This window comes from Stegodyphus dumicola, chromosome 5 (genome assembly GCF_044657685.1).
Source record: "Stegodyphus dumicola isolate Sdum_Otavi_A_Nest chromosome 5, ASM4465768v1".
In the NCBI taxonomy this organism is placed as follows: Eukaryota; Metazoa; Arthropoda; class Arachnida; order Araneae; family Eresidae; genus Stegodyphus; species Stegodyphus dumicola.
Window position 1 is genome coordinate 80,361,667 of NC_140772.1, and position 21,106 is coordinate 80,382,772.

The window sequence follows — 21,106 nt, forward strand, 5'->3', positions numbered from 1 at the left end:
AAATGGGTGCCAGACTACCTAAATTTGTGTCAACATAAAAGAAGATTTACATATAGTAACTGCTATTTATTTGCATTCGGATTAATATTTATCGTCTTTTGCCCATATGCAAGAAATTTCGTATTGCTTAAAATTCTGAAATGTTATGATAATATTCTAGAACTAACTGTGATTCACATCTTTCTCTCTCTTTCTCTGATGGATGTATATATATATATATATATATATATATATATATATGTACGCATATATATATATATATATATATGTACGCGTATATATATATATATATATATATATGTACGCATATGTATATATCAGTATTCGCATCAAAATCGTTAAAAGTGCCTCATCATGGAGTGCGATTTTCATTTTTTTACTTACGAAATTTAGATTATATTTAAACAAAAACTGAATAATAGTAAGTTAGCAGTTATGCAACAAGTATTTAGTTTTTAAAATTATACGGTAGATTGTTAACTACATGGCTGTTAAGGAACCATTATGAATTTTCAATTAATTCTCACGATATTTTTTTCGGATTGAATTGGTGAATTCGTTTCTACCGTCCCACCAGCAAAGGGATATTTTCTTTATATTTCTATGGTTTTTATTTCTGCCTCTCTCTGCTCTCTCTCTCTCTGTATATATCTCTCTGTTCATCCCGTTTCCGCAAAGCTCCTTTTTTCTACCACTTTCCTCGACACGTTTGGGAAACGTAGGGGGGATGCGTGTCAAAGGAACGAGAAGCATCCTATCGATCGGAAATTTTGGCTCAGTATCCATTGTCGCCATCGACGCCAACATCGTTGCCAAAATCACCACTGGAAGCTGAAGAAAACTTACTACGGAAGAGGCGAAGGATTTCAGACCTAGAGCCGCCTTCAGTCCGGCCCGAACACTGGTAGCTTCAGTCCCGGTGTGCTCAGTTGCTGTGCCAAAACTAGCGATCCGTTGTTCCACTTCAGGCCAAAAGATAGATAGCACTTTGTTGCAGTTAGCTTTTATTTCCTAACTCAAAGTAAATGTTACGAAAATAATTCGCCGTGAATAAATAATTCCCTCTTCTGCATTTTTTCAGGTATTCATTTTATTTTGTTTCTCTTGCTGGACATTCTTGTATTTATTGCGAAATTTCTGAAAAGGAGTCGGCCGCTAACTTTACCTGTATCTTTCAAAGCAACAGAAAGCGCCTATTGGTCAACGATTCAGTTCTCTCCACGCTTCTGTCAAAGTGAGGTATATAGATAGAGTTTTAATTTTAATATTTCCTATACAATTTTAAGCTTTTAACTGAAATGTAGATGTATTTTACCAAAGAACTTTTAGTAATAGATTAAGATATTGTAACTTCTGTAGAAGAAAATTTTTTGTTTGAATACATACATTGCAAAAGAAAATTGGTCCTTCCTATGCACAAAGAAATACTTAACAATAGGAAAGTTCTTACAAATACTAAATAATAAATTTCTCTATGAAGATGCAAAATGTTAAATATTTACAATAAATGTCCTTATAATACTAATGAAAACGATTTTCTGAAATCTTTAAACTAATCTAGAATTTCTGAACAAGCCGAATTTTAAATTAGAATATCCTCAATTTCCTTTTGCAATATTGTTACATTTCAAGATCAGTTTTTGTGAAAAACAAACCTATGTAAAAATTTTTAAATATATTAAAAATATATTTTATTTTGGATAAATTTAAAAGAAATCAATTTTTTTTTCACAAAAGTTGCTTATTCAAAAATTGCAAAGCGCAATATTTTTCCACATTTTGGAATATAAAACGGAAAAATAAGTATTAGTTTTTATAAATACAATTTCTATAATTTTTATTCACGCAGAGGAGGGATTTATAGAAATCTAGCTAAGCATGTATTTATTTTTGATTCATCCGGACATTTCCTAAAGTCTCTTTTCTAGGGGAAAATTTGAAATATTATTAAATTTTGCAAGGTAAAACTTGATTTCTGGAATACTTTAATACATCTAATTTATAGCAATGTTGCATTTTAATTGAATAAAATAATAAATATCATTTTTCTTTTTTATACTGTAATCATTTAGCATTAAGTATTTCTTTAAGGTACTTTATATGGAAAAACAAAGGTACGGACACTTTTCGAAAGTGCTAAACGAAAATAAATAGTAACTCTAAAGATATTCATTTATAAAACGAAACTATATTTTGTTATACTAAATTTTTCTGGAGCATTATTCTAAAACTGGAATATAGTCGAATAAGTGTAAAGAGAGGAAACTGTGAGAGCTTTTACGATAACTAGCACGCCAACAAATTACCAAATTTTCATCTTACCAAAGTTCATATTCGCTGATATCATATTTTATAAACATACTAAAGAATGAATTTGTTATTATAAATAGAGTTGGTAAGTAGAAGTTTTATTTTTATAAGTTTGTTCATTAAAGTACTTTACGTTGTAAGTCGAAAAACTCACACTTACAGAAGTGCTTATATTTTTGTAACTGTAGAGAGACGTAGCTTTCTAGAATCACACTTTGTAGAAATATGATAGTTAAAAATTCCTTTAAATGTGATTAAATCTATACAGTAGTTCAGCTCAGGTTGTTATCAAAGTTAATAAATGTATGTCATGGATGTCTAAAGTAGATTTGTATATAATAAGCTAGAATGTGTTTTAGTGATTAGTCTTACTAGCAGCATTAGCTGAGTTGCGTTTGTAGACCTAATGACCAGCATAAAATTTTCAATTTTTAGATACGTTTTAGCTACAAGAAATATAAACAACCACCGATGTCACATGTAGCACACTAGAAGCAATGCATGTTTTCTTACATATGTGGTTTATAAAAATAATGCATTAAATGTTTCGTTCAAATTATGTGCTGAAAAAATAACAATTCAACATTATTAAGATAAGTCCTAAAACCTGTTTCTGTCTTCTGGTAACATTCATAAGAGAACAAAACTGGATTCAAACAAATTAAGCTATCATGTTTATATACCAATGATGTAATAAAAAATGTCGAACGTTTTGTAAGATGTATTTGAAACAACACCAATGTGAAAAGCCGTTTTTAGGATGATCCGCGAAAAATTCCCATAGCATACTACATATCTTTATCAAGAGCTAGAAAATAAAAGACGTCTATAAATTGAACAGTAAATATCACCTACTAAATCTAAAAGAAATTTTAGAAAACAAGGCAACGACCGCCTGGGAACTAACCTGCGACACGTTTATGTAGTAACAGCAACAGATGTTCGGTTGTTTTATGCGACAGCGCGATAACGGCACAGCAACTGCTATCGAAAGTAAACTAAGTAACTGGAGCTAAACAGTAACTGATAATTAATTTTACAATGTGGTGTGGCAGCGGATGGAAGAGATGGTCCACCGAGACAGTTTGGTTCAGCCAACCTAAAGAACTTGAACTATTCATAAACTGAACATTCGTTTCCTTCTGCGTACCGAAAGCAATGAACCATTCTCTTTTCGACCGCCTTCATCTGAAAGCAGATCGACGAAGTGCGAGCTTAGAAGGTGTGGCTCGACCAGTAGTCGCCGCCTGGACAAGGTGAGTTTAAATTTCCGGTAATTTTGAATACATGAAATCGTTTTTAAAACGTGTTGAAAAGGACATTGTTTTACTTTTCTTTCAAGATATTTAAGTATATATTTAGTATAGATTTTAATAGATTTATTTTTAATTTTAAAATAAAAGACTTTTATTATTTCAAATAAAAATTTACGAATATAATTTCAGATAAAGAAAAAAAAAAATAAATGTAAAATATAATGGCTAATATTTCAATATATTTTGCTAATATTTTAGTCGCATCTGTTGTAATGATATTTCTTTAATTGCGCTAAGTACTATGCTATCTGTTTCAACAATTTTTTTCTGTAATACCAAGGATGATTTCGAGGATCGTTCCAAACTTCAAACTTAGAATAACTGCGCAACTGTGATATAATGAGATTTTACCTGACTAGAGATGAGATAATGAAAATTACTTTTTTTAATTAAAGCGTACTTGTTTAAACAAATATTGTAAAAATACATCGAAAAGGCACGTTTATTTAGATTTGAAGTTTCCGAATTTATTGCTTAATTTTATATGTCGAATTATTTGACTGAATAAACTGTACCAGGATAGTGCGAAAGCTCAAAATCATTCAAAAGAGATAACAGAACTTCGCTCCTCAAATGAGTAAAACATTTCTTTCCTCTGAAAGACCAAGATATTTAAATGCGTGTATTTTCATTAACTTTATTAATTGTCTCTTTCTTGATCCTGTATCTTTATATGCAAAGAATACCATGCTTTTGAGTTAGAAAAGGAATGTTACAATTTTATACTGCTCAGGACTCATAAGTGTGCTTTGGGCTAAATAATGAATTTAATTTTAAATACTTTCAACAATATATCACTTTAATTTGCGTTATTAAAATGTTCTCTGAGTTAACTGAGATAACACTGGAGCTATATTTCATACACTATTTTTATACAAAATTACTTTTACAAAATAATCTTTTAAATTATATTTATGAAAATTTTAAATTGTGACCTTTAAACACATTTTTCATTTTATTAGTCATTATGGTATGTATATATGAATAATATCTGCATTCCAAATGAAGGAGATTGCATTTAACAGATAAAAAGATAGTGGAGAATTAAATTTAAGAGGAACCTGAATGAGAACAGCAAGAACATTGATAAAGGAGACATACATGTATAAAATATACATACTACATAAAATATTATCACAAGAGAAAGCAACATAAGGCAATCATACCATCTCAGGGCTAAGGAAACCATTGTAGCTTCACATTCTTAGTAAACATTCTACGAGAAATAAGTGCTTCAAAAATCTATTAATTCAGATTCAAGATACAGAAACTATTTTTTAAATTTAATCTCAGCCACATTACACTAAAACCTTAAGTATCTAAATAATATACGAATTTAGTGGAATGAATAGTCTGTGTAAAAATGCATGTTTTAATCAAACATTAATTACTACCAAACATTCCGACCTAATGGAAGCTTATTCATATATTTACATGTGATATGTGTGTGTTACATTTTACCTATTAATACTAACGTTTGCACATCTTCTATTCATTTTAATCATTTTCACAATCGCTGACATGCATAATAGATATGGGAAGATTTCTGAATATCCTCTCAAATGAATAAGGTAACTCAAAATCGCCTGCTCTACATTTTAACGAAGTTGTGTGAAAAATTCATTCTATAGCAATTTTGATAGGCTCTGTCTGAATTGAAGTTCGAATAATTCTAAGGTCAATGCTATATTTTGTGGATAGAATTTACTTTAAATTGTGAGTGGCGCTCAGCGTATAAATGGTGAGTGGCACTACTATTAGTCTAGATAAACAAAATCTACAGAATATAGACAGAAATAATAGTCTGGTACCTTATATAGATTTTTATTTTTCAGCACGGTTAATCATCATATTTAGTACATAATAAATATCTGGCATTCTTGCAAACAGAAGTAGTTAAGATTACTTATATTTCTAAAAACACTCTTCGTGTTTGATTTCACCGAAAGAAAATTGTCACGAAATATTTTATGAAATCTTTGCTAAAAATACGTCAATTAAAGAATCAAACAGCTGTTAAATACAGAATAGTCAAGTCAGTTTTTAAACACAGAAAATGATATCTAGGGGAAGAAAGCGAAAGCTCTTCGGGAATGAATACAGAAATTTCAGAAAGAGATATTGTTAAAATACTTGCCCTTTTTTGTGTGTTTTTTAAATGGAGTTTTCAAGCGAATAAATTTCAGAGTTCCTTCGCTAAAAAGTTTCGCAATGCTGAATTCTAAAATATTCAAATCAGAGTACTTGTATATTACAATGCCACTTGCTTTGAACTTTTTGAATTTTCAATAAAGAAAATATTAAGATCTTGATAGAAAATGACATTAATTGAAAACCTTAACAGCGTTGAAAAAAGATCACGAATTCATACTTTTTTAAATGAAAAATACTAAAGCCAAATACCTTTTCTTACTTTGACAATTTTTATTAAAGCAGTTCAGTGCCACTTCATTTGTCAGCATTCGAATATGAACTCTCTTAAAGAATGAGGTCCTTTGACGAAGGAAAGATAAAAGCATTCATCAGCGAAAGATTTTATTGGTGTTGAAAAATTAATAATTTTTTCAAATTCTTTTAAAACAATTAATAAATACATCCAGTGTTTTACTTCTCATATGTAAGGTTATGTCTAATGGCATATTAAATGAGTTAAATATGTGTATGTTAACTGCATACAAAATAAATTAAGATGGCTATATTTAAATAATACTTGCCCTTTTTATTAGATATTTATTAGATAACTAAAAACGTATTTTTTATAGATGAGAAAAATGAAGTGAGTTTTGTAATATTTCTACCCAAACTTGTAGAACATACGTTCATTTAGCAGTTTTACGTTGAGTTCATCTGCGATAAAAGATCATATTGTGAAATGCTCTAAAAGATGTATTTTCAAAAAATAAAATTTATTCTTTCTTCTTATCTAGCACTTTTTTACATATGTTAATACGTAATATTTTTGTTATTTAATAGTTACACCGAGTGAACTTAAAAGATATGATGTTCCTTCGAAAAGCGTACAGGAGAAATCATACATTAACTCATGTAATCTGAAAACGCCTACGAGAGAAATTATATATCATTTCTGAAAATGTGTAAAATAAGAACAATATTTTAAAAATATATTCCAGTGTTTAATTCTGAGCTACAAATATTAACATCTAATTACTAAGCTTTATTATTGCCATAAACACGATTTCTGTTTTGATTAATTCCATTAGTAAACTGATGTACATTAAAATAAATATTCGCATTTGGAGCGCATATGGTTTCATTAATATGTAGATGCAAGTCTTTTTTTACAACAGATAATACAGAATAAATTTAATTTTAGTAGAGCTCTTAATTCTCTGCGTAAACTGTTGTGCATTAAAGCTGAATTAAAATTAAATTTACTGTTTAATTTATTTACGTGATTTTATGTTTTAATTTATTTAAAGAATACCAAAAAATAAACAAAATAATTAAACTAATTTAATTCAATACGTAGGATTACACGTTTAGACTAAGTTAAAAGAATAATTTAAATTAATCCAAGGAATATATTATGTAGATTTATCTAATTTAAACAACATGATTTCATTTGTCACTATAATACTACATCACATATCATTTGGCATATATGTATCTTACATATCATTTGGCATATATGTACTGCGTAAAAGATTAGAGTTGCTGGTATATTAATTCACGAATAAATGTTTAGACGCAATAAGTATAATAAGCAATTCATAAGCATTGTTGTGAAAATGAAATAGTAAGCTTATTGTCCCGATCCTGTTTCGGTTTAAGTTCAGGTCTTCGTATTAAGCTTTATATTAAGTGAAGCTGGGTGATTCTATTTGATAGTGATGTACAGGTTTTTGCACATCAGTTATCATCAAACAAAAATTATTTTTCACGTTCCTTCAGGAAGCTTTTACATGCACATGTCACGAGCTCTTGCTAGACTGCTCCTTCTTGCTTCATTTTAAAGGAAATTGCCGAAAGAGTATTGTTTCTCTTCATGCTAGGAATACCTCTTAATGTACCTTAAGTAACTACAGTTAGTTACATCCTATCGGGTTTTAACATATGCCATCACTTTGCTTAAACTCCTGTTACCTGCTTTTATGTATAAAACGCTTAAAGTGCTTATCTAATAAAATATATTAATTTATTCTTTCATTTTTATTGGTGTGCTTTGTATTTTGTTTAATGTAAATAAATACAGTTTTTTAAATGTGCAATTTTTGTTACAAAATTAAATTTATTCACTTGTGTTATCATACCTGACTTAGAAAGGAAAAAAAAAAAAAACAGGCATTTTTTTTTCATTTATACGGATGGGCTCTGATCCAGATAAACCATCATAAGATTAAAAATCTATGATGATCTAGAGATCTAAAGTGTTCCCATCCGAATTATCTGTACTTATAATCAATATTTCATGAATGAGAAAATATGAAACTTTAGAACAGGAAGACTCATGCGGCTTCATGCCAATAACTTCTTCAGCGCGATTTTCGCTTATTGTGCGCTATGTTCGCTTATTGATCGGTCAGTTGATTGCGATAATCGAGGGGAGTTTTCTTGCAATGAGATATTTGGAATTAGAGTTTGTATATTTGTAAAAATACTCATTGGTAACGACAGCCCCGGTTTAATTATGCCTATTTAATAAACTAATGTATTTAATGAGTAAAAAAAAAGAGGAAGCTTGACATCAAAACTAATTTTCTAAAAAACAAAATTGGATTATATTTTAAAATACGAAAAGCATTTATTTTACATAAAGAAATATAATTATGAAAGTACTACATCATACATTTTGTTTAGGAACTTCAGAACCACTTATAATATTCTTCCAATACGAAATCAAGTAGCATGACTAAAGGATTTCGCTATGCCGATTAATCGCATTCTTACCTAAAATACCTTGAAACTCAAAGAAAATCTATATTTCATTGTTTTCTAAATTTGGTTCTGATTGTTTAAGTTGTTTACATTATTTAAGACAAAAATTGGGAATTCCTCACATTCCTCCAACAGAATTTTTCTATTTCTTTAGAATTAGAAAGTTTGGTATGCAATACGAAAATGACATTCTTTGGATCATTTTTAACTTGAAGCTTTATCATCATTGACATTTCTGTTATTATCAGCACTTCTTAAATGGAAACTTACCTCTGCGGTTTCATATTATACTTAGATTAAATTTCTTTATTTGTATACGAAACGCAAAGGCCGCGCTGAATGCTGGGAATTCGCCCTGGTTTCGATCCCAGGTGAATAGGCCGACAGCATAATTGGATTCGTGGCTTTCTCCAAGTGTAACATGAACTATGAACCATTTTCTCTGACATATCTTCTATTAAGGCTTCCTTTCTCTTTGTCCTCGTCTGCTTTGTCATATGTGGAAGGCCTAACATAATCAACCTTTGGAGCATTATCCAACGTGTAGTTACATCTTTCTCTAGAATTCCTCTAGAAGCTTCATCATGGATTATTCAAACTATGTTCTCAATACTGATTTCTCTCGTCTTCTATTGGGATAAGCAAGACAGGTTTTATGATTTCATTACCTTTCAGATGTACGTATATTATCCATATATTAGATTTATATACAGATATTAAATATAGATACGTATCTTTGATACTAACAGTTCCGATTTTAAAAAATACGAAAATTGAAACAGTGCCATGATTAATATCATTAAATGGTTAAAGTTACGTTCACTTGCATCATTGCCTTAGTGGTTTGTAAAATCTATACGAATTTCATATTTGCTTAGATGGCAAATTGTGTGTACGTGTATATAAATATGTACGCGTGTTGGTATAAATATTTTTAAATACAGTTAAATTATCAAGATAATTAGATAATTAGCTTAATTAGACAAGGTAATTGGAAAATCAGTCGTTTCGAAGGCCAAAATTAAAGAATTTGTACTGAGCTTTAAAAAAAAAAAAACTTAAAGAGGAATTTGGAATTTGATCGTCTGAAGGTAATATATTTAATTTACAGCAATAGAAATTAAAAGAACATTTTTTATTTTGGAAAAACATCCTGCATAACCATATGATGGGTTAAAAGGAAACAACGAAAATCTTAAAGGATTTAGATTTTAATGTCGCACCAGATGATTTGTTAAGGTCTTTTATATTCTCGTTCAACATCCAATCTGTTACCAATCTGTTCTTCGATTATTCATTTCTGCTAACAGAGTTGTTCCATCTTTTTCAGCTTTATTATTAAGAATCGCTTTCTTTGCACGTACGCCTTTGCACGCAAAATTCAATAGAACAACAAAAAAATATTTAAAAAAAATCATATACTCAGTATTATCGATAAAATGTTAAGGCTAGACATACTTTTTTTTACCATTGGCTACATTATTTCTTTGTAAAGGGGCTGCTCCAGCAGCCAGTCACCTAAAATAGTTATCATAATAAAGTAAAATGTATATAATGATTTTAATGCGTCCAGCTAGTGCCATTTCATAAAAGTAATTAATATTACTAATTAAATATTTCTTGCTTTAAATGTCTTTAAATCAATCAGATGAAAAAGTAGAAAGCATGTTTTTATGAACTTCGTTCACAACCTTTTAATCGTTTCTTTTGTTATTCAATAAAACAAATAATAAATTGGAAAATTAGATATCTTAGGTTCTACTGAACAGCAAAATGCTAAGGATAATATGTATTTTATTTGAGGAAGTGGCAACATATTATATTTAAATATCCGACTTGGTGGATTAAAATTGAAAGGTAATCTATAGTTTATTAAAACTGAACTATAAATGCCAAAAGCAAAATCTTCAAAGAGTTTACCGACTTAATGTTTACCGACTTTTTGCATAAATGTGTTAATACGATTCTAAATTTCATATACGATATTATACGATAATTAATAGTACTATATTCTAATTCTCAGAAAATATCTGAGAGAAAATTCGTTTCATAGTATCCCAGAAGATTGTGTGATTGTGTCAATAGCCTAAAAAGGTTATCTTATCTAATGGACTGGCCTACAACAGCGAACTGCTCGTACCTCTTCATCGTAGTTTTTAAGGTCCGCAACGTAACGTGAGAATGATACTTCAATTCGAGCTCTGCTGATACTTTAAAAGGCTATCAAATGTTATGAAAATGTGCTCAAACACATGACTGAAGGATGTTGTTTTGCAAATGCAACACAAGTATGTTGTTAAAAAACACGCATCCATTCCTTTCTATTCCCATCACTAATTTGACCACTCCTTAAGGGGCCAGCCTCATGGAAAAATACGACACAGAAGTCGAAATTAATCAATCTGAAGATCTTTTGGAGAACTTTATTTTCCCTAAGAGAGTTGCTTATGATCTAAACCTGACAAACCTCTTCGCACTTAAACCGTAAAAATTCACTTCAACAGCAATATCTCAAAATAATTTTAAAGTGAGCATATCTTCCGATACACAGTCTCATGTGAAGATAAAAATGTTTTTTTCTGTACGGTGTTGCTATTGCTCGCTTTGAAATCGCTGAGTTTGTTAAACAAATTTCTTAAAATTTTTATAAATTATGAAATAGATTATAAAACAAATTCCATATTAGGGCTTCCAGATCCCCATATTCGGTAGAAGATTAAGTTATTTAAAATTTGATGTCTCTAGATACCGTTGTTTATCACAATGAGAGAAACATATATACATTTATGCAGCTTTTTCATTATTTAATTTTTTTAAATATAATACAGGGCTATAAGTTTGGAAGGTGAACGAACATTTCTTTAAAGTTTAAAAAGCAAAATGAAAAAAAAAAAAAAAAAAAAAAAAAAAAAAAAAACCAAATCTGGGCTAATGCACTTTGCGCTAAAATAAAATGAGTAAATAGAAAGATAAAATACCTTACATTTTGGCTAATGGAAACAGTCGGCCGCACTGGAGGTAAAAATGTTTTATTTCGAGTGTTTCGATTCGCTTTCAAATATCTTAGGCTGCTAAATAAAAATCTGTTAAATTTTTACAAAGTATGAAACAATAAATCAAAAACAAATTTGAATCGAGCTGCAAGGTGTTAATGTTTGGATGGAGGACCATGTGTATGAAGGATTCGCTGCCGTGGCACATATATAAAGATTCCTATTTGTTTATTTATTTTTAATTAATACATTGTGATAACATTCGGTGGCAACAATTTGAACAATGATTTGGACACAAAAGTGATACGGAAAAAAATTAAGCTTCAAGACTAATCACACTTCTGATGCTAAAAACTAAGGCAATATGAAAAACAATTAATAATTGAGGGTATTTTGAATAAAAAGGAACAAGCATACTACAAAAAAATCTGTGCTTCTTCAAATTTTATACAAAGTATCCAGAAAGAGAACTTAGCAAAAGGTGCTAAGTGATATATTTAAAAGTTGAGATGCTAAATGGAAATTGTAGAAATAATTGTAAAACTGAAAAGGAAATGAGAAAATTACATTACAATATAAAAGTGCTGAGCCCTTCTTTGCAACAGTTTCAAAAATAAGTAATTGTAATCAAATATTCATATTTAAGACAATACCTTTTTGCTGCAATATGTAAACTTCAAATAATTATATGTGTGAGCTTTACATATTAACACAATTTTCTTTCGTAACACAGACTTTATATATACTTTCTTCTCATAACAGACTTTGTTATATACTTTGTCATAACAGACTAGAACACATTTTGTTTTCATTACAGAATTTCAGCATTTATAGTACCTTGTTACTGAGAATCAAAACAAAGAGCTATTTGAATTCCCAATGTATAAAATTCTTCTTGTTTATAAGTCCGAAATTGAAATCAACCTGTAGATAATTTGCAAAAGTTTATTTTTCATATTATTCAATTTAAATAACGCAATATCTCTGCAAGATGAACCTTATCACAAATATATCTATTTAATTATCGTGCGCTGATTACGAAACACGGCCATGAAAAAAAAATATATCCTAAATATTAAAGTCTGAAATTCAAATAATATATTGGTTATTTTACAGAAGATGAGCGCACTTTTATTTTCGGAAAACTGAATAATGAGCATGATAAATTACCGAATAATATTTATTTTTTCTTTATTAGAAATTATCATCAAATGAACATTACTTTATATTTCCCTCAAAACATTCAGGACGGAGAAATGCTTTTAATGTTCTTAAATCTATTAAGTCAATACTTTCAAAACTGTCATTATTGATCAAGAGCGAAAAAAGATAGCTCTTCTATCTCTCATCTTGTCAGATTCTTATGTGCTGAACTAGCATATTTTGAAAGATGCTCTATACCATTTTCAAGTCACGCACATAAATAGAAAGATAGATACAATATTTTTTCTCTAACAAACAAGGCAAACACATTGGCGAAAAATACCTTGATTTATATGCTTATATTCGTGACTTGAGTAGGAAAAGCATATAATCAATAAAAATAAGACGTAGATGAAATGATCGTGGGTAATTTTTACTATGGAAATAAAATATATTCATGTTAGTCAGTTTTTAATTTAAATGAATATTTGCAGCATAAAAATGATCAAAAACTTAAAAATATGCAAAATGATAACAAGATGCATAGTAATATAGTTAGCGCGCAAATGCATGACATTTCGATTTCCTTTTAAGATATGAACAATGTAAAAATACTAAATGCAATTTTGGCTAATACACAGTGTATTTACTGAATATATGGTTATGTTTATGTCTGCATCCGCTGAAAGTTTTTCTGTCCTGTGACTTAATATTTTGTTGATTCGTTGCCAAACGAGATTATTCCTAATATGGGAGAAAGGCACACAAACATTGGATTTCGTGACATTTATAAAAGATGAAGCATCCCCTCAAGTTATTTCTCTTTTATTCTAAATCTGAGAGCAATGTGGAGCAATTAGACATCAGCATCAATAACACTGATTGCACTTATTTCAATACCTGGCTTCTTGTGGTTTTACATTATACTTCTAATTCATATCACGAATACACAGAAGTCTTCCAGCGTTATTGTCGATGTAAAAATGCCTTAGGGCGTCAAAGATCAATGGTTTCTACAGGTATAAAATTTCCTCTCAGAAGATGTCTTAAATCTTCCAACATTGTTCAGTAGCGACGGCGGTCTTCTTAATTATTTATTATGAAGTTGTATAGTCATTAGGCTTTTTGATGCAGGGGATATGAAAAAATGGGTAATGGCCTTGCAAGGACTCGAACCTGGACCTCTCGAATACGCACCGAGTGTGCTACCATCACACTATGAAAGCATGCTGGAAGAAGAGAGAAAATATCTTATATACCCCCCTTTAGAGCGCGACTGGGATTAGGGTACCCAATAGGCAAGTCCTAATGGTGAGGAATCATAATCCACAACCTTTTATTTCGAGCATTATTTGAGTCATTAGAATTTTTGAAGCAAGAGATGTGAAAAATGTGCAATGTCTTCGCAGGGACTCGAACCAGGAGTCCTCGAATACGCGGCGAGTGTGATAACGTTACACCACAAAATCATGCTGGAATGAGAGAGAAATACCTTATAAAGTGTTTTCTGTTCTTGTGTAGACGATCTGCCATCTTTAGAACATAATGTTACCTAAAATACTTGCGTGATAAATTTTATTTGGAAAAGGGATTTTATGCATTTCTTAATTGAGGTACTACTTAATTGGGTAAGTGCGTTATTATAATTATATGAGTTTAAATACTTACTGAATTTCTTCAACATTAAATTTCTATAAGATCTAAAGAAACGCTACAACAAAGAGTAGCTATTTCTAAAAATTTAAGTAATGTACCCAAAGTATTTTCTATAAATTCCTTAGTATTATAAGGTATTTTTCCCGTCTTTCTAGCGTGTCTTCGTGATACAGTAGGTCAGCACACTCAATGCGTAAGTGAGAGGCCCGTGGTTTGATTCCCGGCGAAAGCGTTGCTAATTTTTCATCACTCCCGCTTGCAAAAAATCCTAATGTCTCTATAGTGACAGTTGAACAAAAGGGTGTTGGATGATAATTCTCCCCACCCCACTCGCCCTTTAAAAGGGAGAGTATGTAAGGTATTTCCCCCGCCTTCTTAGCGTGCCTCCGTGGTGTAGTGGTTCTGCACTCTGGGTCAGTATTCCAGAGGTCCGTGGTTCGATTCCCGGGAAAGGCGTTGTTAATTTTTCACCATTCCTGCTTTCCAAAATGTACATAATGTCTCAACAGTATGAACGAAAATTAAATATTCTTTCGTTTTTAAATATTAATTTCCTTAGCATAGAGTTTGAAAATATTCATACAAATAAACCTTTTGAAAAGTATTTAAATAGTAATGAAGCTAAAGCTGTTATATGATATGTTACGGACGCATCTCAACGTTATCATTCCAATCATAAACTCAGCTAAAATTATTTCGCAGAATGCAAGATATGGGGCAATTTTATATTATTCATGGTTCTGTATTAAAATTCAACAATATAAAATATAAAATTTAACATTTCTTAAAGCATTCTACTTTAACATGAAATATTTTAACATATTGAGAATACTTATTAAACTGTGTAGTTTATACTATTCTCATAAGCAATTAAATAATTAGCATACTTTAAAATATTCATAAGTAAACTTATGAATATTTTAAGTAATATTCATAAGTAAACTTATGAATATGCAGGTGTTTGCACAATCAAATTGCAAGTAATTCTCCAGATAAATCTTTTATATTAGACACTAAGCATAGAATTTTATATTAGACACTAAGACACTAAGCATAGAAAACTTTAGATTCCATGATGAGACAATAGCAAGTTTCATTAATTCAAAAGACATATTTTTACATTTATATTGAAGATGAATTCAAAATTTAACTTAAATTTTTACTTCAGAATTTCTAGAAATTTATTTACATGTTTTCCGATAACTATAGAATAAGCAAATAAAGAAATACAATGCACAAATTTATCAGATATTTCTTGATCACAATAACAATACTGACAATAGATAGAATTTTAAACAGAGCCTGGGATTCAAGGCTGTATTAAAATTTCAGATTAAGCACAAAAAAAATGTAACATATAATTTCAAAGCTCCAGTTTGAGAGAAATGAATTCTGGGAAAAAAAAATTCTGGCATTCGGTATTGCTGCAATAAGCATTCATACATTTATAAGAATGAAAAACTATTTCGCAGGTTTAAAACAAATTATTACAGCTAGCAATATTCTAAAAGCTTAAGCATGCACTCTGTAGCTATATTATTTCTATAAAAATATTCTTTCATAAGAGAATTTTATTCAAAATCATTTCTATTAAAAATACAGAGCACTAAAAATTACAAAAATTCTTAGGAATTTCTACAATAATCTTTTTTTTTTAATGTTATGAAAACTTATTTGAAATATTTGATTTTCGAACAAAATAAAGTAACACAACTTATATGCATAAGAGAGAGAGCGAGAGCTTCTCATATGATAATTTGTGAATGTTGGAGGATAAAGGAGAAAGCAAGAGATATAAAGACAGATTTTATTTATGTTTCAATATATAATAAAAATAGAAACAGCATTCAAATGATCTTTTCATTGGATCTATATTTTTCTTATGTTCGGTATTTAATCACAAATTGTTAAAAATAAAGTGGGGATTTTTGAATATAACCATAACTTATCGGCTAAAATAAGCGAGATTATAATTTGGTAAATTGATGCTGAATAAATTTTATTTATTAAAGTAAAATTTACCCCCCTCTAGATATTGTTAACAAAACATAATATGTATTGAAATTGTTGAAATATGTATTTCTTATCTTTTATATAAGGATTAGTCTGTCGGTAGGGGTCTAAGAGATGGTTTCTTAAATCTGAATTCATATCTATAGTAACATCAAGTAAATGCTATGGTTTATCTAACGGTCTGGTTATCTAGTAGCCTTGATAATACTGATTTGCATAAGTAGATTTGTCGAACGCATTTGGTGCCTGTATAACCATAACCGAGTAGCTAACAGACATTGGTCCTTGGCTCCAAGCATTCTGTTAAAGCCTTTTCATTAAGGCCTTAACGTATTAGTAAGATGATGAATGTAGCTAAGTTTATCTCGATGTCAGAATTTCTGATCATTATTATATGTTTCTCATAATAGATACCAAATAAATGAAACATATACACCTTTGAGTTGACTTAAAAATTTAACCAACTGAGAATAGTTATTTATTTCGTTAAATTAGCATTGCAGGCATATATCTTATGACACTGGAATTTATTCGTAAATTGTAAATTTAACACAGTATATTATTGTAAACTTCTTTTGCTTCTTTTGAATAACGTTATTATTTACCAACAAAATCCAGTTTTGCTACTCGTTTTAGTAAATTCGCAATTATTTATAAGAAAGTGTAATTATTACGAAATGATATGGAAATATTCTATAAAATTTTCCCCGTGCTCCTTATTCGAAACTTCTGAATCTAGCTCACATACACCGTCTAATAAACAAATTTATTTGTAGTGCCTATTAATTTATCTAATCTCGTATAAAGATATTGCAGGTATACTACATTTCAAATTTTATGATTTTTGGCTTTGGACCCCCAAATATTTACTATTACCAAAATAAAATACTGTTACAGAATCCTAAAAAATTAAGCCTAATATTCTCTCATTTTACATAATAAACTTTACCATATGTTCTCAAAAGAATGTAATTTTCTCGTGCCTGACAAAACTTTCTTGATTTTCCTTTTCTCTACATAATTTACTTTTTCTTTTATTTTTATTGATTGCCTGTTTATCTCTATATTGTATAAAAACGTTTGAAAATTTTCTTATGTACATCTCTTGACGGAAAAAGTAATTTGAGTAGATCAAATTTATTATGGTTTAATTAGTCAAAGTATTATATGTAATCAGTGAACACTGGCCTTCTGAAACATTTACTAAAAATATTTTTAATCCACTAAATCAAAACTGTGACTACAATGTCGTATTTTTTCAGACTCCATAACATCAAAGTTGTCTCAAACCGCTAGTATTCGGTTTAGAGAGATTTCATAAGGTTTGCATTGTATTATGCATTTGCAGGTAGTGCCTTTCAGAATTTATGTTTGTTAATCTAAAACACATGAAAATATGATTAATATGCTATTTTTTTTTTCAATTCCTCATCACCTTAAGACATCATCTAGACATCTTAAGAGGACTAGAACTTCCCCCCCCCGAGCAAATAATGTTGCAAGCTAAAATAATATGATACCACTATTTTGATCATTCGAATCCTTGCTGACTAAGAAAGGCTGAATATTAGGACAACTTATGAACTGTTTATGAAGAATATATAAGCAATTTCATTCAAGATGCATTTGCAGTTAAGCATATGAAATATATTTCTTAGTTTTGATAACATCACGCTTAAGGGAGCAATATCTAAATTGTGTATTCAAACAAAACTTTATTTAATTACGAAAACATATTTAAGATGACATAGTAGTTAAGTAAAATATTAACAAAGATTCTACGTTACTTCCATAATATGAATGAATATATTTACAGTGAATAAGATCGAGTGGAAAAGTTAATTAATTCTATTATTTATCCTACCATTAGCTTATTTTGCCTCCGTGAATTTAATAACAAGTAAGATTTTTTTTTTAGTCCAAAGGGATTTGAATCCCGAAGGACTATTAGCTTCGTTTTGGCATTTTGCGTCGGACTCATAAATGTCGGTTCACTTTTCAAACTGTTGCCACAAAATGTTAGAGTCCTGCATTATATTTGAAGAAATTAAATAATGAAAAATCTGCATAAATGTATGTATATTTCTCGTATTGTGATAAAACAACGGTACATAGAGTCATCGAATTTTGACTAACATAATCCTCCAACGAATATGAGCATGTGGAAGACCAAATTTGAAATTTGAAATTTATTTTATGATCGATTTCCTATTTTTTAAAACTTTGACGAATTTTTGATTAACAAACTCAAGGATTTCAAAGCGAGCAATGGCAACGTTGTGGAGAAAAAACATTTTCATCTCCAGTGCGTGAGTCTCTGTATCGGAAATTCTAAAGATATGCTCGTTTTAAAACTATTTTGCGATATTGCTGTTGCACTGGATCTTATGGTTTAAGTGCGAGGAACATGATATTTAATAAAGAAAGGTAACACACAAAATGTTAAAAAACGCCCCTTTGGACGTAATTTAAAATCTGAAATATTTCAGATTTTTTTTTTTTTTTTTTTTTTTTTTTTTGTTCATATCTGTTTTTTTAGAAAATCCTACAAACCATAACTTACTGTCAAAGTAATTTATTGGACTCTAAAAAAATCCTTCGTTTCATCTACATTTTAAATCTTTATTCTGTGTGCGTTAACTTGAATTATACTGGAAATTATATGTAAATTTTATTTCCATTTTTAAGAACATAACGAAGTGCTAATTTGAAGAGAAAGAAAAAAAGCAACTAGTTCTTAATGTTTATTCATACGAATTATGTGAATTAAAGATCAAAGATGAAACTTTTCATAAAAATCTTTTATTAATAATAAAATAATAATTAATGCCGTTAAATAAAATGACGCAGTAATGTTATTTTATAATTGTATTTCAGCATATGGATTTGAATGTACAAGATTTTAAGTGTTAAATATCATATAACGCTGGAGAACATATTACAAATATAAATACGAAGTTTAACGCCCTTAACTGGTTGCTATGAGTTTAAGATTTTTGCCAAAGGTGTTCCATATTTCTTTCGAGCCCACCAGCGGCCGAGCGGTAAAGACTCTGAACACTGGTAGTTCAGTCCGTCGAATCCCGCGAACGGGCTGGCTGCATGGGCGTTTTCGTGGTTTTCCCCATGTGTAACGTGTATGCGAGCCAGTTTCCCTTAAAAAGTCCTCCACGAAGACATCCCTCCCTTTAGGCAGATAGCCCTCGTGTGCTTTGCCATAATTAAATAATCCAATCCAATCCAATCCATATTTCTTTCAATTATTTATTTTTATCAGTATGTATATTACTATTTCTCGGATGTAAACTGAAGTGTGCATTTTCTCCATAAATATGCTAATTTCACTCCAATATTGTAAAGAAATGGTTTCAAGCATCCACTGAAATTTTGTTATTCAGGAATGTACATTTCAATGTTAAGATCTGTTATTAAAGAACGTATAATCACCGGATATTAACCCATATTTACTCGTCGTCCTAAAACTAAGGCAACACACATAAATTGTCTTTGTATAAAATCTTTGAAATAATTTAATTCAAATTAAAAACGATTTTTTTTATTTAAGAGTCATTTAAGTATATATTTGTCTTTATTGCAAGTTAGTATTAATTCAGATATTTTTTGTTAATTTTTTTAAATGGAGATTTTTGAAGATTTGTACGCTCATGTTTTCAACGTACAACTTTATTAAAATTTTGAGCTCCAAGACAAATATACATGTAAATTTACTGAGATAATATTCCATATTTTAATACCAGTAAAAAACATTATAAAAACGTTTGTCCTTTCATTTTTAACTGTCCTAAAATTAGGACGACGGTAAAATCCACTGCTACCAAATCCCCAACAGTTTGTAGTGGAGAGAGTCTAGCTGTCTAGTCACTTTAGTCTAGCTGGCAAGCACATATCATGTAACAGACAGATGTGTGAAATATGGGGAAGGAGGTTGAGTAAATGTTTCAAATATTGACTTATGAAGTCAGTTTCTATTCTGAATTTTATCGATGTAGACTAAATTTTTCTAGTTTCTGCAAGCTTGAATTTTAGAGAAGAATAAAAATCCAAAGACACAGAAGAAGAAATAAACCAAGAAAATCGTGAATGAGTCTTATCTTATACAGCTTTCCAAAATTTGCTGCCAATAATTACACACCCTGAGATATATAAATTATTATTCGTTCTTTCAAATAAAACCGTTTTCGCTACAGGTACTGTTGGACAACGCAGAACGTATAAATGTCCACTTATGCCCTCTAAACAATGTCAAGAATGGAACGCCACCCTTCAGATAGCAGTTTTGATTCAAAAAAGAAAGTTGCAGCAGTTTGATAGAATGGCAGTCATGTTGTTTCAGTAATGTCCAATTTCGAAGAAACAAAAAGTGTATCAACTGCAGAAAAAAGAATAAAAGGTGGCAGAAAATAGAATGTGCACTGCATCTTGCAATAAATATAAAAAAGGAGTTGGCCTATTTGATAATCATACAGCAGCTTATGATACTTCAATTCAAGGAAAGAAAGGGTACTGCCCTTTATTTGTTAATGCGTTTGAAACAGAATTCGATGCTTCATGGTAGCTCAGTCAGTTCCTTAGTGATGATGATCTGAACCTTCTTGATTTTCGAACACACATAAGAGTTATCCTATTTGGGACATTCTGTTACAAGGAAACCATATTGCAGAAAACTCGGTGTTAAACAGGTTAATGAAGATTTTCTAAACTTCAAAATGAACATGTTATTGTAATAAACCCATAATATATACGAAGAAGATGCCAGCT

At 29.9% G+C, this 21,106-nt stretch overlaps 1 long non-coding RNA gene across 1 annotated transcript in view; it reads left to right on the forward strand.

The window, feature by feature from the left end:
- The first annotated feature begins 873 nt into the window (after positions 1–873).
- LOC146997148 (uncharacterized) overlaps positions 874–21,106 on the forward strand; it is a 193,287-nt gene continuing 173,054 nt past the window's right edge. The window contains exon 1 of the long non-coding RNA XR_015041152.1: positions 874–3,566. This is a non-coding gene — a long non-coding RNA (uncharacterized LOC146997148). The remainder of the gene's footprint in view (positions 3,567–21,106) is intronic.